This window comes from Staurois parvus, unplaced genomic scaffold (genome assembly GCF_062004578.1).
Source record: "Staurois parvus isolate SC_StPar_1 unplaced genomic scaffold, SC_StPar_1.0 ptg001442l, whole genome shotgun sequence".
Taxonomy (NCBI): Eukaryota; Metazoa; Chordata; class Amphibia; order Anura; family Ranidae; genus Staurois; species Staurois parvus.
The window spans coordinates 91,584-118,678 of NW_028319238.1; positions in this window are offsets into that span (position 1 = coordinate 91,584).

Genomic DNA, 27,095 nt, shown 5'->3' on the forward strand with positions numbered 1-27,095 from the left:
TCCACGCAGAATGACGAAGATCCCGCCTGGCCGTTTATGTACAGTGGCCAGGTGGGAAGTGGTTAAAAAAACAAACTGCTTTGCAGATGTTTCATCACTCACACAAAAGTAACAAATAACACCCAGAATGTTTATACCGCTTGAAGACCAAACATTTTCCAGGACGTTTTGTTTAAATTGGTATTTCTTGCTAGAAAATTACTTATAATCCAAATATTATATATTTTTTAGCAAACATCCTAGAGAACGAAATGGAGATCGTTACAATTTTTTATGTCACATGGTATTTGAGCAGCTCTTTTTAAAACGCTATTTTTAAAAAAAAATACATTTCAGTGAATTAAGAAAAACAAAACTCAATATACACCCCAATTTGTTTGTAAAATATAAAAGAAGAAGATGTTACAGACAGAAAATAGATAACTAACATGTCACACTTTACAATTGTGGAAAGGTGACAAATAGAGATGAGCGAATTATTCAAAAATTCGATTCGGCTGATTCGCCGAATTTGAGGAAGAAATTTGATTCGATGCAAATTTATTCGCTGCGAAATTAACTTATAAAAACGGTTTCTAGGCTTCAGAGAGCCTTTATATTAGTGCAGAACACTGTACCTTTAATTTAAATGCCCTTGGAGATGAGGAAGGAGAAGGAGAAGGAGAAGGATGAGAAGAAGGAGAAGGATGAGAAGAAGGAGAAGGATGAGAAGAAGGATGAGAAGAAGGAGAAGGATGAGAAGAAGGATGAGAAGAAGGAGAAGGATGAGAAGAAGAAGGATGAGAAGAAGAAGAAGGATGAGAAGAAGGAGAAGGATGAGAAGAAGAAGAAGGATGAGAAGAAGAAGAAGGATGAGAAGAAGGAGAAGGATGAGAAGAAGAAGAAGGATGAGAAGAAGAAGAAGGATGAGAAGAAGGAGAAGGATGAGAAGAAGGAGAAGGATGAGAAGAAGGAGAAGGATGAGAAGAAGGAGAAGGATGAGAAGAAGGAGAAAGATGAGAAGAAGGAGAAGGATGAGAAGAAGGATGAGAAGAAGGAGAAGGATGAGAAGAAGGAGAAGGATGAGAAGAAGAAGGATGAGAAGAAGAAGGATGAGAAGAAGAAGAAGGATGAGAAGAAGGAGAACGATGAGAAGAAGAAGAAGGATGAGAAGAAGAAGAAGGATGAGAAGAAGAAGAAGGATGAGAAGAAGGAGAAGGATGAGAAGAAGAAGAAGGATGAGAAGAAGAAGAAGGATGAGAAGAAGGAGAAGGATGAGAAGAAGGAGAAGGATGAGAAGAAGAAGAAGGATGAGAAGAAGAAGAAGGATGAGAAGAAGGAGAATTCCAAGCCGGCAAAAAGTGTATCTGCAGAGCTCCGCTATTTCTGACAGTTCTCTGACATTCACATTTACAGTGGTTGAAACATTGTATCTATTTGTTTCCATAAATGGAAACAAATAGATGGAAACAAATAGATACAATGTTTCAACCGCTGTAAATGTGAATGTCAGAGAACTGTCAGAAATAGCGGAGCTCTGCAGATACACTTAGCGGAGCTCTGCAGATACACTTTTTGCCGGCTTGGAATTCTTCTTATTTTCATCCTACTTCTTCTTCTTCTTCTTCTTCATCCTCATCCTCAGAAGAAGAAGAAGAGGATGAGGATGAGGATGAAGAAGAAGAAGAAGAAGAAGTAGGATGAAAATAAGAAGAATTCCAAGCCGGCAAAAAGTGTATCTGCAGAGCTCCTCTATTTCTGACAGTTCTCTGACATTCACATTTACAGCGGTTGAAACATTGTATCTATTTGTTTCCATAAATGGAAACAAATAGATACAATGTTTCAACCGCTGTAAATGTGAATGTCAGAGAACTGTCAGAAATAGCGGAGCTCTGCAGATACACTTAGCGGAGCTCTGCAGATACACTTTTTGCCGGCTTGGAATTCTTCTTATTTTCATCCTACTTCTTCTTCTTCTTCATCCTCATCCTCATCCTCAGAAGAAGAAGAGGATGAGGATGAGGATGAGGATGAAGAAGAAGAAGAAGTAGGATGAAAATAAGAAGAATTCCAAGCCGGCAAAAAGTGTATCTGCAGAGCTCCTCTATTTCTGACAGTTCTCTGACATTCACATTTACAGCGGTTGAAACATTGTATCTATTTGTTTCCATAAATGGAAACAAATAGATACAATGTTTCAACCGCTGTAAATGTGAATGTCAGAGAACTGTCAGAAATAGCGGAGCTCTGCAGATACACTTAGCGGAGCTCTGCAGATACACTTTTTGCCAGCTTGGAATTCTTCTTATTTTCATCCTACTTCTTCTTCTTCTTCATCCTCATCCTCATCCTCAGAAGAAGAAGAAGAGGATGAGGATGAGGATGAATAAGAAGAAGAAGAAGAAGAAGTAGGATGAAAATAAGAAGAATTCCAAGCCGGCAAAAAGTGTATCTGCAGAGCTCCGCTATTTCTGACAGTTCTCTGACATTCACATTTACAGCGGTTGAAACATTGTATCTATTTGTTTCCATAAATGAAGAATAAAAACATCTGTATCCTAAATGGAAACAAATAGATACAATGTTTCAACCGCTGTAAATGTGAATGTCAGAGAACTGTCAGAAATAGCGGAGCTCTGCAGATACACTTTTTGCCGGCTGTAGAAGGGATGAAAATCGGACGATCGGGGAAAATTCGATTCGTGCATCCGAAGTTGGCTAATATTCCTGAAATTCGAAACAAATTCCACTTCGCCTGGTTCGATTCGCTCATCTCTAGTGACAAACTACGGAACTTAAAAATCTCCATGGGCGATGCTTTAATAATTTTTAAAGGGTACCAGTTTAGAGTTACAGAGAAGGTCTAGCGCTGGATTTATTGCTGTCGCTCTAACGATCGCAGCGATACCTCACATGTGTGCTGCAAACACCATTTACATATGCGCACGCAATTGATGTATGGGTTCACTTCTGCACGTGAGCACGGTGGGATGGGTGGGGTCATTTTTATTCCTAATACAAGAAATGTAAACGTCCCTTCTAACAGAGATATGTATGACAGGTCCTCTTTATGAAGAGATCTGAGGTCAAAAAGACACCAAACCTCTAAAGGCAGGTTTAAAACAAAAAATTTTTTTTGAACAGTTGCTTTAAAAAAGAAAAACATTTCTTTGCTTCAGCTGCCGACTGGATTTAATTTCATGACGTCTTTCCGGTCCACCATCATGATAGAGGCGATCAAAGACCATAGAATATTTCATCGCCGCCATCTTGAGGAAGTTGCACCATCAGATCATTTCTTGGGCCGGCCGGCATTGACAGTAAGCCTGAGAAACACCAGCGAGCTGTGGAGGGGGGGGGGGTCCCCTTCCGCCACTAAGGAAAGCCATTCAGCAGTTCACAAACTGAACTTTTCTTATACCATCCAACCTAACTCCCAAACTCATAAAACTTAAATCTCAAAATATCAAAGTGCACATGAAATCAAAAAAAGTTCTATAAGTCTCTGTGTAATAAAGTCTTTCAAATATATTCTCTCTCTTTATCCCACTTGATGCCTCCGAATTTTCTTGTACCTCGAAAAATAAAGTCAAGATAGTGTATTACCTTCACGCTAAATACTTAAAAGCGTGATTCATGCAAAAACTGCATAACGTGCAAAACACGTGAGAAAAAAAAAAAAAACTTTGTTGTTTTTTTTTCTTAGAGGCCGCGTAGCAACCTGGGATGAGTCAGTCTGGGAGTGAAGCAGTGAGTTCACCCCAGGACAGGCTGGCAGGTTCTACAGGTCAGGGTTTCTGGAGCCCTCTCAACCTTCCAGAAACTAGAGAAATTTCTGGAACAGGGGAGGAGGAGGAGGGGAGAAGGCCCAGATCTGCATGTTTGAAGGACCTTGGCCAATCCCCTGGCAGGAGGCAGGGCATGGTGACCAGGGCAACCCACAAATATCACAGAGTCTGGGGAGAAGTGTGCAGAGTCAGGTGGAAGATGGAGTGAGAGGAAGGCTGGAGTGAGGAGCCTGGGAGGGGGCCCCAGGGAGAGGAGCCTACCTACAGGCAGGGTGCTGGACGGGAGGATCTCTACTGCCTCAACGTCTCCCAGGGAGGACAACTTGTTAGCCGGGAAGAAGTCAGCCCAGCGTAAGGTCTGAAGGTAGTCACCAACCCACCATGCTAACAGGCGAGGACAGTGTGAGTACTCCTACATCCCCTGGGGATAAGAGGAGAGGGTGGCCAGGTGTAATACCCAACTAGTCTTCATCCAGGACTGCTTAACTGCAAGCTCTTGGGACCTCCTTCCTCAGGGATACCCTCACTACAGCTGGCTGGAGAGGAGGATTCATCTGGGGTCTGAGGAGGTACACCAAAAATGACTATAGCATTCCTTAACAGAGACTGTTGCTATATATATATATTTTTTTTGCTAGTCCAAATGTTGTACATAGTTGCTAAGAAATGTGTTCTCAATTGTTGCAGTTCCTTGGTCATCCCGTATACCCCTAGATCCCATCCAAGCTGTTAACCCCTTAATAAAAACAACTAAAAACCAGCTCATGGACTGTTTACTGACTCTGAGGGTACAAGTGTGGAACTGCACTGCACCTAAATGACATCTTCTGGTGACTGCAATGTAAACAATGGTGCTAAGTAATTTGTATGGAATTTGATAATGATAACAAGAAAAGCAGTAAAATAGATTTCCCACAGCAAGCAACAATAGACCCCCAGCAACAATAGAAATTCCAGCAGTAAAAGACCCCCACAGCGATAATAGATTACCCACAGCAACAACAGACCCCACAACAAAATACTCCATAGCAACAATATACCCCAAACAGCAACAATGGATCAGCCAGCATCAATATACAGTCCAGCAGTCATCAACAGTACTCCCTCCTGTAACAGCAGATCCCTTCCATCAACAATAGACCCTCCAGCAACATAAGACCCACCCCAGCAACAATAGATCCCCCACCAGCAACAACAGACCTTCTGAGCACCATACAGTGAAGGAAATGTGTATTTGCTCCCCTGCTGATTTTGAATGTTTGCCCACTCACAAAGAAATGATCGGTCTAAAAATCGAATGTTCGGTGTATTGTAACACTGAGAGACAGAATACAACAACAAATTCAGCAGAAATGCGTCTAACAAATGATGACTGATCTGCATGTTCATGAGGGAAATAAGTATATGATCCCCTTCACAAAGCATGACTTAGTATTTGGTGGCCAATCCCTTGTTGGCAATCACAGAGGTCAGACGTTTCCTGGAGTTGGCCCCCAGGTTCGCACACATCTCAGGAGGGATTTTGGCCCACTCCTCTTGGCAGATCCTCTCCATGTCATTAAGGTTTGATGGCTGAGGTTTGGCAACTTGAACTTTCAGCTCCCTCCACAGATTTTCAATCAGATTAAGGTCTAGAGATTGGCTAGGCCACTCCAGGACCTTAATGTGCTTCTTCTTGAGCCGCTCCTTTGTTGCCTTGGCCGTGTGTTTTGGGTCATTGTCATGCTGGAACACCCATCCACGACCCATTTTCAATGCCCTGGCTGAGGGAAGAAGGTTCTCACCCAAGATTTGATGGTACATTGCCCCGTCTATCGTCCCTTTGATGCGGTGTAGTTGTCCTGTCCCCTTAGCAGAAAAACACCCCCAAAGCAGAATGTTTCCACCACCATGTTTGACAGTTGAGATGGTGTTCTTGGGGTCATAGGCAGCATTCCTCCTCCTCCAAACACGGCGAGTTGAGTTGATGCCAAAGAGCTTGATTTTGGTCTCATCTGACCACAACACTTCCAACCAGTCCTCCTCGGCATCATTCAGATGTTCAGTGGCAGACATCAGACGGGCCTGGACATGTGCTTTCTTGAGCAGAGGGACCTTGCGGGCACAGCAGGATTTCAGTCCTTGTCGGCGTACTGTGTTACCAATTGTTTTCTTGGTGACTGTGGTCCCAGCTGCCTGGAGATCATTGACAAGATCCTCACGTGTAGTTCTGGGATGATTCCTCACTGTTCTCATGATCATTGACACTCCACGAGGTGAGATCTTGCATGGTGCACCAGACCTAGGGAGACTGACACTTGTTTTGTGTTTCTTCCATTTGTGAATGATTGCACCGACTGTTGTCACCTTCTCACCAAGCTGCTTGGCCATAGTTTGGTAGCCCAGTCCAGCCTTGTGTAGGTCTACAATCTTGTCCCTGACATCCTTGGACAGCTCTTTGGTCTTTGCCATGGTGGAGAGTTTGGAATCTGATGGTTTGATTGCTCCTGCGGACAGGTGTCTTTTATACAGGTAACAAACTTAGATTAGCAGCACTCCCTTTAAGAGACTGCTTCTAATCTCAGCTTGTTACCTGTATGAAAGACACCTGGGAGCCAGAAATCCTGCTGAATGATAGGGGATCAAATCCTTCTTTCCCTCATGAACATGCAGATCCGTCATCATTTGTTAGACATGCATTTGGTTTTAATTTTTTGCTGCTATTCTGTCTCCTTTCGATTTTTAGACTGATCATTTCTTTGTGAGTGGGCAAACATTCAAAATCAGCAGGGGACTAAATACTTATTTCCTTCACTGTAGATAGCCCACAAAAATAGATCCCCTGAAGTAAAAATAGATCCCCAGCAGCCAATATCAATGGACTCTCCAGAACAACACAGCATCCCTTGCCATTACATTCAGTGCTGAAGGTGCTGAAACTGTGTTCCCCTGTGTTCCCGCTACAAAAAGGTCCTGCTTTTGCAAGATGATGAGACATTTGCGTTGCAAATTTTTATAAATAAACCCCTAAGACTCCGTCCACCCCTCGCTGCTTACATCTCTTAGAAATTCCCATTGTGAGATCTCTTTGGCAGCATTCATATTCTCATCCACCATGGGATATTCTTGCTTTCACTATATTCTAGAATGTATAACAGATCCAACAGAGGGATCAGGACCCCCTCATCTTGTAAAGAAAAAAAAAGAAAAGTCAAACGACCACAGCTAACAAGAAGTTCCAGTTTTTAATGTCCAATATGTTTGCCTGGCAACAGAAGAGTGTCCCAAGAAGGCTGAGGGTAACCAGGTGGTGTGAATTCCAGGGGTCCTGCAGCGTATCCTTTTAAGATCCAGGCTGATCCAGCCAAAGCTCAAAGACAGAAAGGTCAGGAGCAAGGGATCCCAATTAAAATTCTGTTTTTTGGGGGTTTTTTTTAATAAAAATGTTAAAAAGCACTTACAGCTAGGTAACTGTACATCGGCATGAAGTGTGGGGACGGGGATGTCACATCAGTGAGACTATACACAGGTTTGAGGTTTGACAAAGAAGAATACTCCCTTGAAACACATTATCACCCCTTCTGATTTATGTACGGTGGTGTTGGATGCTGCATGTGGCTGACAACTGGCTATGCACTGAGCGGTCCCTCTAGGTTGGCATTGGGGTTGTGAGCCGCCGCCGGTGTGTACGGTCTCACTGATGTGAAATCCCGATCTCTACACTTCCTGCTGATGTACACTTACCTACTGTAGATGTAAGTGTGCTTTATATCATTTTAATAAAATGCTATTGTAAATTTGATATGGAAAGGCACTGTCAGCTGATGAGTCATCGGTTGTTAAGGATGCGGCGGACGGCTTCCCTGCCCATTCCTTAGCAACCAGCTATTGTTTAAGATGTTTGGGCTGCCAGCTCCAAAAATATGCATCCGAATAGCTGATTTGTAAATTTGTGAAAACGGAGGGGGAAATTTCCACTGGACATGTGTGAGCAAATTAAGCGGTCATGAGGCCTTCGTGTGTTAGAGGCTCTAGGCAACCGCCTACTTTGCCTAATTAAAGAGCCACCTCTGGTTCCCAGTCACCCATTGCTAGTCTGAAATCCATTTTACCATTGTACTGTATACATGACCATATCATGTCTTCACCTGACCCCCGGTCTTCAGTTACCTGCCCTGAACAGAGGTGGTGGGGGGCTTTAGATACTCATTATTGGAGAACAGACCAAACACACAACCCATGAAAGGAACAGAGGCTCTAAAAGTGAGATCTAATCAGCCTCATCATATATTTCACTAAATCTATCAGGTCTTTGATCATCTCATATTAACTGCTAAATGTGTTTTGTTAACATTAATAAACATAATTGTAATGTCTTGCAGCTGATTTGAGTGGAGAATCTCCTATTACATATGGAGAAGGGTTGTATTTTATCATTTTATACTCAATTGTTCTATACATGGTTATCGTAAATATTCTTACCGTAAATAGGTTGCGGGGACCTAAGTGAAGTAAAAAAATAAAGTCACAATAAGGTCCAAAGAAATGTAAAGAGCCGATCACAACTGAAAACACAGACTACTTACTGCGTATGATTTCTCTGATCTTGTCCATTTTTTCTTCAGAAGAAGCTAAAACAAATGGAAATAGAACAAACAACGCCATTACTAAAGACAGAGGTTTTGGGGTTTTTTTTTATGAGGAACATCTTCTAGTTTGAGAATCTGTTTAATATGAGTGTGATCAGAGGCAGGGGCGGACTGACAACTCATGGGGCCCCTGGGAAATAGGGGATCATGGGGCCCCTGTATCCTTGCCCACACTCAAAAAAGCCTATAAAAAAGGTACCAGGGGCATTTCATGGGGCCCCCTACTGACCCCGGGCCCTCAGGCAGTGCCCGAGTGCTCGAATGGTCAGTCCGCCCCTGATCAGAGGAACAATAACATGGCAATGGAGGGCAATAGGGATCAACTTTCACACGGTCCAAATGTTTGTACAGTATATGGAAAGGGAGAAGAGATTAAATCCTTTACAATTGTTGAGTCTTCATAAATAATCCAGGATGATCAGATGTTAGAAGATTTATCAATGTGATCTCTATCCAATGCTATGAGTTTTTTCCCTGCAATCAATTCATCAAGCTTGCCCATTCTGCACCTGAAGTGACATGTGTAGTCTTCCAATGTCTGGGAATTATTTATCTGGCAGTAAAGAGAATAAATTGTAAGCCATACACATTTAGATTTCTCTTTCAATCCAATGATAAGAGAAATTACTCAGCATCTGAGGCTCTCAGAATACTCTAGCAGGGACTGGATATGACTGAATGATACAGTTGCAAGAAAAAGTATGTGAACCCCTTGGGATTATGTGGAATTTTGCATGAATTGGGCATAAAATGTGTTCTGAACGTCATCTAAGTCACAACAATAGAAGAACACAGTCTGCTGAACATAATACTATACAAACATTAGATGTTGCCATGGTTTAATTGCACATAACATGTAAACATTCACAGTGCAGGGAGGAAAAAGTATGTGAGGCCCCAGCTTAATGACTTCTCCCAGAGCTTATTGGAGCCAGGAGTGAGCCAACCTTGACTCCAATAAGTGTGATAATATTGGATGTGTTGCTGACAGCTGTCCTGCCCTTAAAAAACACACACACCTGTTTTGGGTTTACTGGTTTCAAGAAGCACTGTCTGATGTGAACCATGCCTCGCAGAAAAGAGCTCTCAGAAGACCTACGATCAAAAATTGTTGACTTGCATGAAGCTGGAAAAGGGTTACAAAAGTATCTCCAAAAGCCTTGATGTTCATGTGTCCACGGTAAGACAGACTGTCTACAAATGGAGAAAGTTTAGCACTGTTGCTACTCTCCCTAGGCGTGGTCGTCCTGTAAAAATGACTGCAAGAGCACAGCGCAGAATGCTGCATGAGGTAAAGAAGAATCCCAGAGTGTCAGCTAAAGACCTACAGAAATCTCTGGCACATGCTAACATTTTTGTTGACACATCTACAATAAGGAAAACATTACACAAGAATGGAGTACATGGGAGGACACCACGGAGGAAGCCATTGCTGTCCAAAAAGAAGATTGCACCACGTTTGAAGTTTGCAAAAGAGCACCTGGATGTTCCACAGCACTACTGGCAAAATATACTGTGGACAGATGAAACCAAGATTGAGTTGTTTGGGAAGAACACACAACACTATGTGTGGAGAAAAAAAGGCACAGCACACCAACATCAAAACCTCATCCCCACTGTGAAACATGGCGGAGGGAGCATCATGGTTTGGGGCTGCTTTGCTGCCTCAGGGCCTGGACGGATTGTTGTCATTGATGGGAAAATGAATTCCAGAGTTTATCAAGACATTTTCCAGGAAAACGTACGACCATCTGTCCGCCAACTGAAGCTCTGCAGAGGATGGGTGATGCAACAGGACAATGACCCAAAGCATACAAGTCATTCAACAAAACAATGGCTGCAACAGCACAGAATACGCCTTCTGGAGTGGCCCAGTCAGAGTCCTGACCTCAACCCGATTGAAATGCTGTGGCATGACCTTAAGAGAGCGATTCACACCAGACATCCCAAGAATATTGCTACACTGAAACAGTTTTGTGAAGAGGAGTGGTCCAAAATGACTCCAGATTGTTGTGCAGGTCTGATCTGCAACTACAGGAAACGTTTGGGTGAGGTTATTGCTGCCAAAGGAGGGTCAACCAGTTATTAAGTCCAAAGGTTCACATACTTTTTCCTCCCTGCACTGTAAATGTTTACATGTTATGTGCAATTAAACCAAGGCAACATCTAATGTTTGTGTAGTATTATGTTCAGCAGACTGTGTTCTTCTATTGTTGTGACTTAGATGACGTTCAGAGCACATTTTATGCCCAATTCATGCAAAACTCCACATAATCCCAAGGGGTTCACATACTTTTTCTTGCAACTGTACATCTCATTGGATAATACATCTGATTGAATGCAGAGGCTGTTTAACAATTTTCCTACCAGGAGTTATGATTTTCAGATTAAAGGATGTGGGGAGAGATTGTGCCAAAATGGCTACCCTTGACTCAATGTTGGTCAGTTCTGGATGAAATTCACTAGATATACAGTGGGGCAAAAAAGTATTTAGTCACCACCAATGGTGCAAGTTCTCCCACTTAAAAAGATGAGAGAGGCCTGTAATTAGCATCATAGGTAGACCTCAACTATGAGAGACAAAATGAGAAAAAAAAATCCATGCATGCGCACTGGGCACCCGGCTGTCAAGCTGAGAGCCTACACTAAAGAAGCCGCCGTGGGAAGACTGCGCAGCGCTGGACCGAGGAACAGATAAGGTCCCGCTGCAGAGCTGAGCGGCCGTCCCGGTATTCTGACAAGGCAGCGGTGGAAATACCGGACCGGCCACTCCATAAGACGCACTGACATTTTCCCCCCTTTTTTGAAGGGGAAAAAAGTGCGTGTTATGGAGCGAAAAATACGGTATTTGGAAATATATTGAATATGGCCAAAATTGTAGCATTTCAAATATATGTCAATTTATTTGGGAAGAATATTTTAAAAATATATTTCAAATATATTATTCTTCCATGTGGGCTAATACCGAGCTTGTAATTGTAGCGCTGCCCCTGCAGGTAATGCTGTTAATAAATGGTTCTTTCCCAAAAGGTACCGAGGCCGCCAGCCACCCAAGCAACAGTCCAATCACTCCGGCTCCAATAAACAGTCAAGGGGCTGTCTTTTTGTGATTTATCGTTTGTATAACTTGTAATAGGGAGAGGGGTTGGGGACAGGGGATACTTCATAACGTTCAGCACATAGCAATTGGAAGAAAATCTCTTCCCTAAGTCTTTCTGAACAGGTTAAAGGGGTTGTAAAGTCTCAAGACTTTTTACCTTCATGTATTCTATGTATGAAGGTATATAACCTTCTGTGGGTAGCAGTGCCCCCACCCCCCTCCCAATACTTACCTGAACCCCATTGCTATCCATCGATGTGCATGACAGCCTCGTCTGTCCTGAGTCTCTGCATTCTCAATGGCTGAGACAGCAAGTGGCAGCCATTGGCTCCCGCTGCTGTCAATCACAGCCAGTCAGCCAATGAGGGTTCCCCCATAGTAATCTGCTTGCTATGGGAGCACGCGACAGAAAAGAGAAGTCAGGAGTGCCAACAGGGGACCCGGGAAGAGGAGAATCGGGGCTGATCTGTACAAAACCACTGCACACAGCAGGTAAGTATAACATGTTTGTTATTTCAAAAATAAAAATTGTACCTTTACAATCACTTTAAGGCCTCACAGCTGGGGACCATGAGGCAAGTGTCTTTGGCATACAACCTTTCTTCTTTGTAATTGTGAATATTGAACAGTCTAAGGCCTCCAATCTGGGGACCATAAGGCAGGTTTTTGGCCATCTGGTTACCTTGCACCCGTGCACAGTTACTGGTACCCAGTGCATCATCCAGTACACAGTCTCAAGGATGAATTTACGGTCACTACTCACAAGTCCCCAGGACATATGCCACCTCCCAGGTTCCTACAGGCAAAACCCAGTGAATGAGATAGTGCCTCTCAGGACCAGATCCCTTAATAGTGTGGTTCTGGAGGCAGTTCTAAGCAAAGTCTATTTAATCCTTTAATCCTGGCCTCCAAGGCCTCCTAGAGCAGCTGTACAGTCCACAGATTGCCTGGCAGCAGAGGCTCCTGCACCTCTGGAACCCTCCTGGGGAGAAGGATCCCTGCTCTCCAGTGTCTCAGACTAATTATCTCAATTCCAACCCATAATAGACACTCTTCCCCAGGGATTGGATGGAACACAATAGATATTCAGACTAGTTGACTTGAATCTCCCAACCTAAGCTTTGGAAACACATTTCAGAGGCAGACAGAAGCAATCATAGGACAGAACAAACAGTTCCTGCTTCCTTGATTGCAGAAGGAGCCAACAACTAAATTTACCCAGCATCCTGCACTAGGAGGGTGCTACATAATATTCATAAAAACCCAATGTACAGTATTTATAGGAGGATAACAGAGGAATAAATTACTGAAATGTCTCCATTACCTGAAGCCTCCTTTAGGATGTGGTGGATGTGTCGGAGTTTATTGGCCATTCTTCTCTCCACTGATAGAGGGTTTATTTTATGTTTGGTCAGATATTCCATTTCTTCTTTGCTCAGGGTCAGGAGTTCACAGTCCTGGTATCTCCCCTCCATCCATCGGGCTATAATCTGTTTCTCCGAATTTATATCTTTCACATCACTTATCACAACTTTTATGTTTCCTGAACCTACAGAGCAGACAAGACTATAAACTAGACAATACATGTAAGAACCTTCCAAGCATACTGTAGCTCTAAAGAGATGGTCAACAAAACACAATTCCTACATTCAACTGTTATAGTAAAAACATAGTAGATTGTACAATCAGACTGAAGTGTGTGTGTCTGGCTGTACTCTCCATACACTAATGTGTTATCCCTTCCTTTCTGCAATCATTTCTTTTGTTTGATTCCTCAGCACAATGCCGTGAATACATTATTAATATTCTCCCCTTTGAAATCCTGAAGATGACACTTTGCAGGCTGGTGGATCTCAATCCCAGCAGTCAGGGTCTCCACTGATGATCAGGAGCCAATCAGAGTGGCTCCTGATCATGTGACCACTATATCAGCTGTGACTCAGTTATTACATGCAGGTTGGAGACCCCAATGATAAATAGAAAGCTTTCAGTGAGCAGATTCCACCTTTAGGCTGAACTATTTGTATGCAGTGGCATATATTCAGTAGTGTAACTGTCAGGTACAATTGCATTATTAAAATGAATAATAAACATTTAAAGATAAGGAAAGATATAAGCCTTTTTTTCAACAACCAAGCAAGTTTTTTTTATTATGTGTACCAAATACCAAGTCACATACAAAATATCTTATATACAGTAAACAGCTCTCAATAGTAGGCAGTTGCACCCAGGGATATCCCCCAATGAGGAGTTAAACTGTAAAATAAAAAGAGGGGAGCCCCTCTAAGAGTAGCAACTAAGACCCTCTATAGGATGAAGGATGAAATCTTCTCACGGGTTCAGGTGGCTGTTACCACACAGTAAGTTGTTGCCAAGTCGGGTTGTAAGACCGACTGCAGTATGGCTGTTCTCTGTGTACAGTCTGCCTATGGAAGAGTTTTATGTGCAGCAGCCGCAGCGCTTGATTAGCCGAGTTCCCCTCTAATGTTCTCCTAGTTATAAGTAAAAGGGGACAACTTAGGACCAAGGGGTACAGTTCTGGAACAAACTGGAAGATGACTTTATTCCAAGGGAAGGCAATTCATTTTTCCAAGGGGCCACATGAGAAACTGGGACTGTTGTGGAGGGCTGAACCAAAGTTTAGTGTATAGTAAAAAAAAAATATTTTGACTAAATTGGCAGCTTTAAGTGGACAACATTGGACTGGGAGGGTCCATAAGTATGTAACCATTATAGAAAAAAAGACCTGGTATGAGGAATAATAGGCACAACTGCTCATGAAAGGTGTGCACACTCACCATTATTAGAAGCAGCAGAGGAGAAATGCCCTCTGCTGATCTGCTGGTCACAATGTTGGTGTAAGGCAGGCTGGTAGAAGCAGGGAGCTGACAGGCACAGGGGTTCATTAACTGATCTTCCCTTCTGTGTGACTGACAAGCTCAGGGAGATATCTGGCAGAGATGCGAGGACTGGAAGGAGAGAGGAGGAGATCAGTAGAGGGGGTATTTCTGGGGAAAAATGACACAGGAAATAGACGGAGGGCATGGCAGGGGGTAAAGGGGCTTGGGCTAGGTGGTTGGTTGAAGAATTTAAAAGTAAAGTGGGCAGCAAAAAATATCTTATTGAGTCAAGGTCAAGGATGGGCGGAGCTGCAGGGGGTTGTCTGGCAGTTGGTCTGGGGTGGTCTTTAGTCGGAGGTCTGCTGTGTTGAGGAAGACTTCCCGCCCTTCTGCCCTACATTGGGTCTTTGGGTGCTGGGTCATGCTGGTGGTTGTTGTTTGCTTTGACATGTGGCATGCGTGGTACAAGGTTCGTTTGGGTTGGGATGGGTAAAAAAGGTAAATTGTAGGGACCCGTCCGAGGTACGGCTCCCAGTTGTTGCGATGTGTATCTGCATGTTGTCTCCGAGTCAGTGGTCTTGCGGCTTCCTCACCTTGAGGAAGTCACATGACCAGTGACGTAGCACGTGGGTGGAGCCTAGTGATGTCACTCCCAGTATTGCTCAAACCAGGAAGTGTGGTGAGAGCAACCATTTTTGTCATTGGAATTACATGCCTTCACTGTTTTGTACTTTGTGAGTGGATTTTAATAGCTTCATAAAGGAAATCTTTTTTATGGGGTTGCACTGTGATTTGTCCTCTTTTCCCCGGAGCATTTACCATCCCGGTGGGAAGCTGAAATCTGGTCTCTTAAAAGGCCAATAGCAAGAAAATAACTACTAAGGGATAGCGGTGGACAGGCAACAGATTTACCAACGTTTATAGCGCTTATGACCTATATAATACATGGATCAAGGAAGAAGGTGATTTGGGAGTTGGACATTTATTGTAGTGTGGATTTATCTTGCATGGGATCACTGGAGGATTATTTTATTTCATTTATATGTCTGGATGAGAAGTTAGCGCACTACACATTCTTGGTTTATATATAGAAAACATAATTATAAAACAACAAAAATTACAATAAATGAATAACACATCTAATCAATATAATCAAAGCTATTAACAAATACACTATTCTCCCCTACAACCTTACTAACATCACAATAATAAAAACTCATATATACAATGATATTCTTTCTCCTACCTCCACTCCTAACTCAAAAACACATTGACTCCTGTTATATTCAGAACAAATGGTGTATTTATATTTGTGTATATGTTGACCAGTCCTCACCTTTCGCTGCACCCGTTTTATGACTGTAGTCTGTTTCCTGAGAAACATCCCCCACTATTCATGTGATCCTTAACAGCTTCTAATTGGGGCGGAGTTGAATGCTCATTTGAGCATCTCCCTATAAATTTAGTTCAGCTCATGGGGGGAGATCTCTGATGGGGGGCACAGTCTCTGATGGAGGTGCTGCTTATGATTGAGTGCGGCTTTGAATGAGTGCGAAGCAGTTAAACACAGCAGTTGAACTAAAGCAGGAGAACACAAGCAGCAGGAAGACACAACAACAGCAAGAAACTCTACTGCACGCTGGATGGACTGCAAGCAAACACCCTGGGAAACATCTCCTACATACCTGAGTCCCACTCCGTGTACCTTTTATATAATACATCCCCTCTTCTCCTTTCCATATTACTATCCTCTGTTCCCAAATCTCATTTCTTTACCCCTCTGCTCCACCCCAAAACTTGTACATCTCCCCCTCATTGCTATCATCTCCCTACTTATGCTCTCATCACCTCCCCAAAATGCCTCTTCCACTCCTCCTTCTCATTTTCCTCTCTTCCGTTCCCAAAATACATTCACTATATCCCTCTGCTCCTCCTAAACAATTGTATATTGTGTCCTCACTGCTTCCTTCACCCCTCTATGGCACCCACCACCTCCTCCTATTACTCCACTCTCCCACTGACCCGAACACCTCCACCAGTGGTTTCTCACGCTCCTGCACATCCCGCTCCCATGCCACCTTTCTCACCCTTCTCCTCCTCATAACCGCGGGCACATCTCCCCGAATCCTGGCCCTCCACCACCTCCCTCACCCGCACAACACCCTCCCGCTTCCACGTCCCGCCGCAACCCCCGCAACTTAGTATCTGTCCCCCTGCTCCCTAAAATCTCCCCCCCGTTTTCATGTGCACTCCTGAACGCCCGATCGGTGTGCAACAAGCTTACTGCCATCCACGACCTCTTTGTTTCCCGCTCCCTCAACCTCCTGGCGATTACGGAAACCTGGATCCAGCCCACTGACTCTACCTCCCCTGCTGCACTCTCCTACGGAGGTCTCACCTGGACCCACTCACCCAGGCCCGACGGTCGTAAAGGTGGTGGGGTTGGTCTGCTCCTGTCACCGCAGAGCACCTTCCGAGTCCTCCCAAACCCCCCCCTCCCTATCCTTCTCCTCCTTCGAGGCCCACTGCGTCCGACTATTCTCCCCAACCCCCCTGAAGATTGCTGTGATATACCGGCCTCCTGGATCCATACCCCGCTTCCTGGATGACTTCTCCTCCTGGCTACCCTTCTTCCTCTCCTCTGAGCTACCCACCATCATCCTTGGGGATTTCAACATCCCTGTCAACCTCGACAACCCGGACACAGCCCGTCTCCTCCACTTAACATCCTCCTTTACACTTGCACAGTGCATACAATCCACCACCCACTCTGACGGTAATATCCTTGATCTCGTCTTCTCCAACCGCTGCGCTCCCCACAACCTCACTAACACCCCCTTCCCTCTCTCTGACCACAACCTGATCATCTTCTCTATCTCCTCATCCTCCAATGCCTACCCCTCCAAATGTCATACTACTACCAGCCGTAACCTCCGCAACCTTAACCCTGCCTCCCTCCACTCTGCAGCTGATCAATTCCATGACAGCATCCTCCCCCTGTCCTGCCCTGACTTGGCTATGACTGCCTACAACAACGTGCTGTCAACAGCCCTTGACTCACTAGCGCCTTTAACCACACACAACATCAGACCCCGACCGCTCCAGCCCTGGCAGACTGATCACACCAAAACCCTCAAACGACACAGTCGTGCCCTGGAGCGACTATGGCGCAAAACCAAATCCCAACAAGCCTTCACCCGCTACAAATCTTCCTTCCACACCTACACCTCCTCCCTCCATGCTGCCAAACAAGCCTACTTCCTGACCCTCATCAAGGCCCTCTCCTCCAATCCTCGCCGACTCTTCTCCGCCTTCAGCTCTCTACTCTCTCCACCCCCACCTCCACCCAGCACCTCACTCACTGCCCTTGAGTTTGCCAATCACTTCAAAAACAAGATTGACACAATTCGCAAGGACATTGCCGCAACTCACACGCCCTCTCAACCCGTCCCCTCTCATACAGCTACCCCCTCATCCCCCCTCCCCCCTCCCCCTCGACATAACCCGCAGGGACTTCGTCGCTGCTCAAACTCTCTCCAACCCCCTTCACCCTCACTCAGCTACCCCCTCATCACCCCTCTCCCACGGCCCCACCAGTGCTCTGACCTCCACTTCCACCCCACCCTACATTCCTCATACTGATGCTCCCCCAACACTCCGCACCTTTGACCTTACTACCATCGAGGAAGTCTCCAAGATCCTCTCTGATGCCCGCCTCACCACCTGCCCCCTCGACCCTATCCCCTCACAACTCCTACGACCTCCTTCCCCCTCCATCCTACACTCCCTCACCCACATCTTCAATCTCTCCCTCTCCTCCGGCACTTTCCCCTCCCCTCTGAAACATGCACACATCACCCCCATACTTAAAAAGCCCTCCCTGGACCCCAATGACCCGAACAACCTCAGACCCATCTCCCTGCTCCCATTTACATCTAAACTCCTCGAGTGCCTAGTCTACACCCGCCTAAGCTCTCACCTCAACGACAACCACCTCCTCGATCCCCTACAGTCCGGCTTCCGTCCCCTACACTCCACCGAAACTGCCTTACTCAAACTCTCCAACGACCTGCTAACCACCAAAGCTAATGGCCACTATTCAGTGCTCCTACTCCTTGACCTCTCTGCGGCCTTCGACAAAGTCGACCACCCCCCCCTCCTCAAAAAACTACACTCCCTCAGCCTCAGAGATTCTGCTCTCTCCTGGCTCTCATCCTACCTGTCACAATGCTCCTTCAGCGTTACCTATAATGCTACCATGTCCCCCTCACTCCCCCTCTCTGTTGGGGTCCCTCAAGGCTCTGTCCTCGGGCCCCTTCTCTTCTCCATCTATACCTCCTCCCTTGGCCAACTCATACACTCTCACGGCTTCAACTACCACCTCTATGCCGACGACACACAAATCTATCTCTCAACCCCCCACCTCACCCCCTTGGTCTCAGCCCGAATCACACACCTACTGAGCGACATATCAGACTGGATGTCGCTCCACTTCCTTAAATTGAACATCTCCAAAACCGAGTTTCTTGTCTTCCCCCCAGCCCGGACACCACCCCCCATTTACTTCTCCGTCACATCCAGCAACGCTACCATCAAACCCGCCCTGCAGGCCAGAGTACTTGGTGTCACTCTGGACTCCAACCTATCCTTTCAGCCCCAAGTCCAATCTTTAACAAACTCATGCAGACTCCACCTCCGCAACATCGCCAAAATACGCACGTTCCTAACCCCAGAAACCACGAAACAGCTCATCCACTCCCTCATCATATCACGACTCGCTACTGCAACTCCCTCCTCACTGGCCTGCCTCGCCGATGGCTATCCCCGCTTCAGTCGATCCTGAATACGGCTGCCAGACTCATTCACCTTTCCAACCGCTCTGTCTCCGCCACCCCCCTCTGCCAATCCCTCCACTGACTTCCGATTGCGCAACGGATCAAATTCAAAATCCTAACGCTGACGTACAAAGCTGTCCACCATACTGCCCTGAACTACATCACTGACCTAATATCCAAGTACCGCCCAGCACTCCGCTCCTCACAAGACCTCCTTCTCTCTAGTTCCCTGGTCTCGTCCTCCCATGCCCGCCTCCAGGACTTCTCCAGGGTGTCACCCATCCTCTGGAACTCCCTGCCCCAACCCATCAGATTATCACCTACTCTCCTCTCCTTTAGGCGCACCCTGAAAACCCATCTCTTCAGGGAAGCCTACCCCACCCCCTGCTAACTTGCCGACCTCCTCCACTCTTCCTACCACTCCATCCCCCACAGCTATCTCCTCCTGTGCCACCATCCCCTCCCTTCTAGATTGTAAGCTCCAAAGAGCAGGGCCCTCAATCCCCTCATGTTTTGCATTGTATTGGTATTGTTCTGTCACATGTTCTGTCCCCCTCTGTAATGTACAGCGCTGAGCGAACTATTGGCGCTTTATAAATACTGTATAATAATAATAATATACATATGCTACTACTATACATTATTTTCAATTCATTTGTCTATCAATTATCACCATTTTATAGATTTACAGCATTGTTTTATAAGTGTTTTTCTTTCTGCATTTTTTATATACTACAAACAACAAAGAAACACTGTACATACTGCCAGTATAATATATATATATATACATATACATATACATACATACTGCTCAAAAAAATTAAAGGAACACATCAGATCTCAATAGGGAAAAATCTCCTGCTGGATCTCTATACTGACATGGACGGGGTGATGAGTTAGGAATGTAAGGATGCCCCATTGTTTGATGAAAATGAAAATGATCGACCTACAGAGGACTGAATTCAAAGACACCCCAAAAATCAAAGTGAATAAATGATGCAGCAGGCGAGTCCATTTTGTTGAAATGTCATTGCAGTAACTCAGAATGGTCCTCAGTAGTTTGTATGGCCCCCACAAGCACAGGAGAAACCCAAGACCCACTGCACCAGCATAGGGTCTGACAGTGAGTCCAAGGATTTCATCCCCATACCTAATGGCAGTCAGGGTGCCATTGTCTAGCCTGTAGAGGTCTGATCATCCCTCCATGGATATGTCTCCCCAGACCATCACTGACCCACCACCAAAACGGTCATGCTGAACCATGTTACAGGCAGCAGAACATTCTCCACGGCTTCTCCAGACCCTTTCACGTCTGTGGTCAGGGGGAACCTGCTCTCATCTGTGATCTTTCTCAACAGAAAATATGAGTAGGGAAAAAAACCGTCAGCGTCCTCCACCTGTAAAACCATTCCTGTTTTGAGGGTCGTCTCATTGTTGCCCATCTAGCACACCTGTTGCTAATTTCATTAACACCAAAGCAGCTGAAACTGATTAACAACCCCCTCTACTACTTAATTGTCCAGATCAATATCACAGGAGTTTCACTGATTTGATGCTAGACCAGGGGTGGGCAAACTTTTTGACTTGAGGGCCGCAATGGGTTCATATATTGGACCCGGGGGCCGGACCAAGAGTAGATGAATGATGTGTATGTGTCATCCATAGTAAGTATAGTAATATTCCCCCATAGTAAGCATAGTAATTAATCCCCCATAGTAATTAATCCCCCATATAGTAATTCATCCCCCATAGTAATTCATCCCCCATATAGTAATTCATCCCCCATAGTAATTCATCCCCCATATAGTAATTCATCCCCCATATAGTAATTCATCCCCCATATAGTAATTCGTCCCCCATATAGTAATTCGTCCCCCATAGTAATTCATCCCCCCTATAGTAATTCATCCCCCATAGTAATTCATCCCCCATATAGTAATTCATCCCCCATAGTAATTCATCCCCCACATAGTAATTCATCCCCCACATAGTAATTCATCCCCCATATTAATTCATCCCCCATATTAATTCATCCCCCATATAGTAATTCATCCCCCATAGTAATTCATCCCCCACATAGTAATTCATCCCCCACATAGTAATTCATCCCCCATATTAATTCATCCCCCATATTAATTCATCCCCCATATAGTAATTCATCCCCCATATAGTAAGTCCCCCATATAGTAATTCATTCCCCATATAGTAAGTCCCCCATATAGTAATTCATCCCCCATATAGTAAGTCCCCCATATAGTAATTCATTCCCCATATAGTAAGTCCTCCATATAGTAATTCATTCCCCATATAGTAAGTCCTCCATATAGTAATTAATTCCCCATATAGTAAGTCCCCCATATAGTAATTCATTCCCCATATAGTAAGTCCTCCATATAGTAATTCATTCCCCATATAGTAAGTCCCCCATATAGTAAGTCCCCCATATAGTAATTCATCCCCCATATAGTAAGTCCCCCCCCTGTGTCAATTCACTTACCTTTGGTCCGCGCGTTCCTCTCGTATTCCCGCGCCGTTCTGGTCTTCAGGGAGGACTGTGAGAGGAGTTCGTCACGCTGCCCCGCCTACATCCTGGCTGCCCCGCCTACATCCTGACAGCTGCAGAGTCCTGACGTCCGAGAGGAGGGAGGGGGGCGGCCATCCGAGAGGGGGGGCGGCCATCCGAGAAGAGAGGAGGGGAGAGGAGGAGAGGAGGGAGGGGAGAGGAGGAGAGGAGGGAGGGGAGCGGGCGCCCGGCACACAGGAGAGCCGCATCTAAATTTGTAAAGAGCCGCGGCTTGCCGACCACTGGCCTTGCGGGAGCCTAGCTCCGCGGGCCGGATTAAAAGGTCCGCCGGGCCGTAGTTTGCCCATTGCTGTGCTAGACTCATTAAAAAGTGTTCCATTAATTTTTTGAGCCGTGTATAGTATATTATTATTATTAATAATAATATATATATATTTCCTGTCAGATAATGCACCATCTCTCCCTGAAAATTGTTGCAATTACAAATGTTTTGGCATTCTCATGATTATATATTTTGTTTATATTGGAATGTGGTGAAACAAAAAGCCAAATCTGACACATTCTATGCAAAACTCCAAAAATGAACTGGTCAAAATTATTGGCACCTTCTGAAAATTGTAAGAAATAATTGCATTCCAAATTTGTGCTGCTCCTGTAATTTGTCGTTAAACTCCCCCGTATCAATGACCAGGTGCTGACAATATAGAAATCACACCAGCAAACAGTTACAGTGGTGAAAAATGGACTCCACTTTTCTGTTGTGTATCTCTGTGTGCCACATGGAACATGGAAAAATGAAAGAGCAGCAAAGAATTGTCTGATGATTGGAGAACAAAAAATTGTGGAAAAGCATTGACAAGCTTAAAATTACAAGTCCATCTCCAGAGATCTCAATGTTCCTGTGTCCACTGTGCACAACATTATGAAGATGTTTACAGCCCATGACACTGCAGCTAATCTCCCTGGATGTGGACAAAAGAGAAAAACTGATCAAAGATTGCAATGAAGGCTCAACCTCGATCAACTTCCAGACAAATTCAAGCTGACCTTCAGGCACCAGGTACACCTGTGTCAGCTGGCACTATACATCACCATCTGAATGAAAAGGGACGCTATGGTAGGAGACCCCACTGCTGACACAGAAACATGGTAGGAGACCCAGGAGGACCCCACTGCTGACACAGAAACATCAAAAAGCCAGATTTGAGTTGGACAGACGAAACAAAATGACAGCTTTTGGTTAAAGCCCATCATCCTACTGTATTCAGAAAAAGCAATGAGGCCTTTAACCCCTCACCTACTGGGCACTTATATCCCCTTCCTGTCCAGGCCAATGTTCTGCTTTCAGTGCTCTCACACTTTGCCAATTGAGTGGTCATGTAACACTGTACCCATATGAAACTTTTATGATTTTTTTTTACGCAAGTAGAGCTTTCTTTTGGTGGTATTTGATCACCAATGGGTGTTTTATTTCTTGCGATATAAACAAAATTTAAACTGATGTGCGTTGATGAGGCTGCACTGATAGGCAGCACTGATGGGCACTGATAGGAGGCATTGATAGGCAGCACTGATGAGCTGGCACTGATGATGCAGCACTAATGGGTACTGATAGGCGCCACTGATAGGCAGCCCTGATAATCAGTGCAGCCAAAAACTGGCAACTGTATTTGCCCAGTGATCTGCTGTGTCATTGGACACAGCTGATCATGTGGTAAAAGGCTGCTGTGATTTGCTGTTTACCGTATCACATGATCAGCTGTGTCCGTATTTCGGCTATAGCGCAGTAGGTAAGAGGTTAAAGAAAAAAATAATATAGTCCCTCCAGTCACACATGGTGGGGGGGTCATTGATGTTTTGGGGTTGCTTTGCTGCTTCAAGCACAGGATGTCTTGGCCGTGTGCATGGCATTATGAAATCTGAAGACTACCAAAGAATTCGGGGGTGCAATGTAGGGCCCAGTGTCATAAAAGTCTAAGTCTGAGGTAATGGGTCTTACAGCAGGACAATAACCCAAATCACACGTCAAAAACCACCCAAAAATGGTTTCAGAGAAAGCGCTAGAAAGTACTGAACTGGTCAGAAATGAGCCCAGATCTCAATCCAATAGAGCTCCTGTAGAGAGATCTCTAAAGAGCAGTTGGGAAAAGGAACCCTTCCAGTCTGAGAGACCCGAAGCAGTTGGTGACAGAAGAACGCTCCAAAATTCCACTAGAGAGGTGGAAGAAACTCAATGATGGTTACAGAAAGTGATTGATTTCAGTTATTTTTCCAAGGGGTGTGCTACCAAATATTACATGCAGGGTGCCAATAATTTTGTCCAGTCTGTTTTTGTGGGTTTTGAGTGGAATGTGTCAGATTTGGCTTTTTGTTTTGCCGCTTTTTTGTGTCATACCAATACGAACAAAATAAATAAACATGAGAATGCTGAAAATTTTGAAATTGCAAACATTTTCTATTTGAAGTGGTGCATTATCTGACAAAAATGCAGGGGGGCAATATTTTTGGCCAGGACTGTATACACTATATTGCAAAAAGTATTGGTCGGCTGGCCTTTCCACACACATGAACTTTAATGGCATCCCAGTCTTAGTCTGTAGGATTCAATATTGAGTTGGCCCCGCCCTTTGCAGCTATAACAGCTTCAACTCTTCTGGGAAGGCCGTCCACAAGGTTTAGGAGGGTGTCTATGGGAAGGTTGGACCATTCTTCCAGAAGCACATTTGTCAGGTCAGGCACTGATGTCGGAGGAGGCCTGGCTCGCTGTCTCCGCTCTAATTCATCCCAAAGGTGTTCTATGGGGTTGACGCCAGTCAAGTTCCTCCACCCAAAACTTGCTCATCCATGTCTTTTTGGACCTAGCTTTGTGCACTGGTGGGCAGTCATGTTGAAACAGGAAGGGGCCATCCCCAAACTCTTCCCACAAAGTTGGAAGCATGAAATTGTCCAAAATATCTTGGTATGCTGACGCCTTAAGAGTTCCCTTCACCAGAACTAGGGGGCCAAGTCCAACTCCTAAAAAAAAATCCCTTACCATAATCCCCCTTTCACCTAACTTTACGCTTGACAAAATGCAGTCAGGCAAGTATCATTCTCCTGGCAAATGCCAAACCCAGACACGTCCATCAGATTGCCAGACAGAGAAGTGTAATTGGTCACTCCAGAGAACACGTCTCCACTACTCTAGAGACCTTGGTGATGTAAGGCTTGGATGCAGCTGCTCTGCCATGGAAACCCATCACAGGAAGCTCTCTATGCACTGTTGTTGTGCGTTTTATGTTGTGTTGTTTTCTGTGGCCTACCACTTGGTGGCTGAGTTGCAGTTGTTCCCAGTTGCTTCCACTTTGTTATAATCCCACTAACAGTTGAGCGTGGAATATTTAGTAGCCAGGAAATGTCACGGATGGACTTACTGCTCAGGTGACCACCTATCACGGGACCACGCTTGGAGTCACTGAGCTCCTGAGAGCGACCCATTCTTTCACCAATGTTTGTAGAAGCAGTCTGCATGTCTAGGGGCTTGATTGTATACACCTGTGTCCATGGAGGGGATTGGAACACCTGAATCACATGATTTGGAGGGCTGGCCCAATACTTGCAATATATATATATATATATATATATATATATATATATATATATATACAGTTATGTTCAAAATAATAGCAGTGTGTTGAAAAAAAGTGAATAAAGCTGAAAATCCTTCTAATAGCTTTTATTTCCATCCACACAAATGCATTGGGAACACGACACATTCTATTCCAAATCAAAACATGAAGAAAAATACATCAAATTTGTGTTGTTCCTCTAAAAAAATTGAAGAAAGGTGAATATTAGACGGTTCAAAAAAATGGCCGTGTTTGTATTCTTCTTTACAAACTCAAACATTCACTATATAAGCTGAGAAATGTTTGAAGATTTTGCTTTCCTTTGAATGACTTCATGAATATTTGGTTGTAGTCGCAATGTGTCTGAGAACTGCTGTACATCTGTGTTGCATGGAATCACCCAACTTCTGGCCCCTGTGATCAGGTATTCCAGCCCAGGATGATTGGACGACATTCCACAGTTCTTCTCTATTTCTTGGTTTTGCCTCAGAAACGGCATTTTTGATGTCACCCCACAAGTTTTCTATTGGATTAAGATCCGGGGATTGGGCTGGCCACTCCATAACGTCCATCTTGTTGGTCTGGAACCAAGATGTTGCACGTTTACTGGTGTGTTTGGGGTCGTTGTCTTGTTGGAACACCCATTTCAAGGGCATTTCCTCTTCAGCATAAGGCAGCATCACCTCTTCAAGTATTCTGATGTATTCAAACTGATCCATGATCCCTGGTATGCGATAAATCAGTGCTTCTCAAATAGTGGGGCGCGCCCCCCAGGGGGGGCGTGAGGCTCCGTCAAGGGGGACGCGTCGCCCCCCCCCCCCCCTTCCGACAGAAGGGACACTAAGTACAGGGGTGGGCAGAGTCTCTTACCTGGCTCCCACGATGATCCATCCAGGAAGCGCTGCTCCTTCCGTCACTCCGGCCACTCCCTCACTCCTGCCACTCTGCTCCGCCTCCTCATCACGGGCGAAATCGAGTGAGGGAAAAGCCGGTAAGTGTGCAGTGCAGAGGTGCTGCTGCAACCACATATGCTGGCTGCAGCAGCACCATGCTGCAACAGGGGTCAGCAAGTGTCATTGGTGTCAGTGGGAGGAATAGTGCCGCATCATTGGTGTCACTGATACTAATGATGGGGCATTATTCCTCCCACTGACACCAATGATGGGGCATTATTCCTGCCACTGATACCAATGATGGGGCACTATTCCTCCCACTGACACCAATGATGGGGCACTATTCCTGCCACTGATACCAATGATGGGGCACTATTCCTGCCACTGATACCAATGATGGGGCACTATTCCTGCCACTGATACCAATGATGGGGCACTATTCCTGCCACTGATACCAATGATGGGGCACTATTCCTCCCACTGATACCAATGATGGGGCAATATTCCTCCCACTGACACCAATGATGGGGCACTATTCCTCCCACTGACACCAATGATGGGGCACTATTCCTCCCACTGATACCAATGATGGGGCACTATTCCTCCCACTGACACCAATGATGGGGCACTATTCCTCCCACTGACACCAATGATGGGGCACTATTCCTCCCACTGACACCAATGATGGGGCACTATTCCTCCCACTGATACCAATGATGGGGTACTATTCCCCCCACTGACACCAATGATGGGACACTATTCCTCCCACTGACACCAATGATGGGACACTATTCCGCCCACTGACACCAATGATGGGACACTATTCCTCCCACTGATACCAATGATGGGGCACTATTCCTCCCACTGACACAAACGATGGGGCACTATAGACAAATG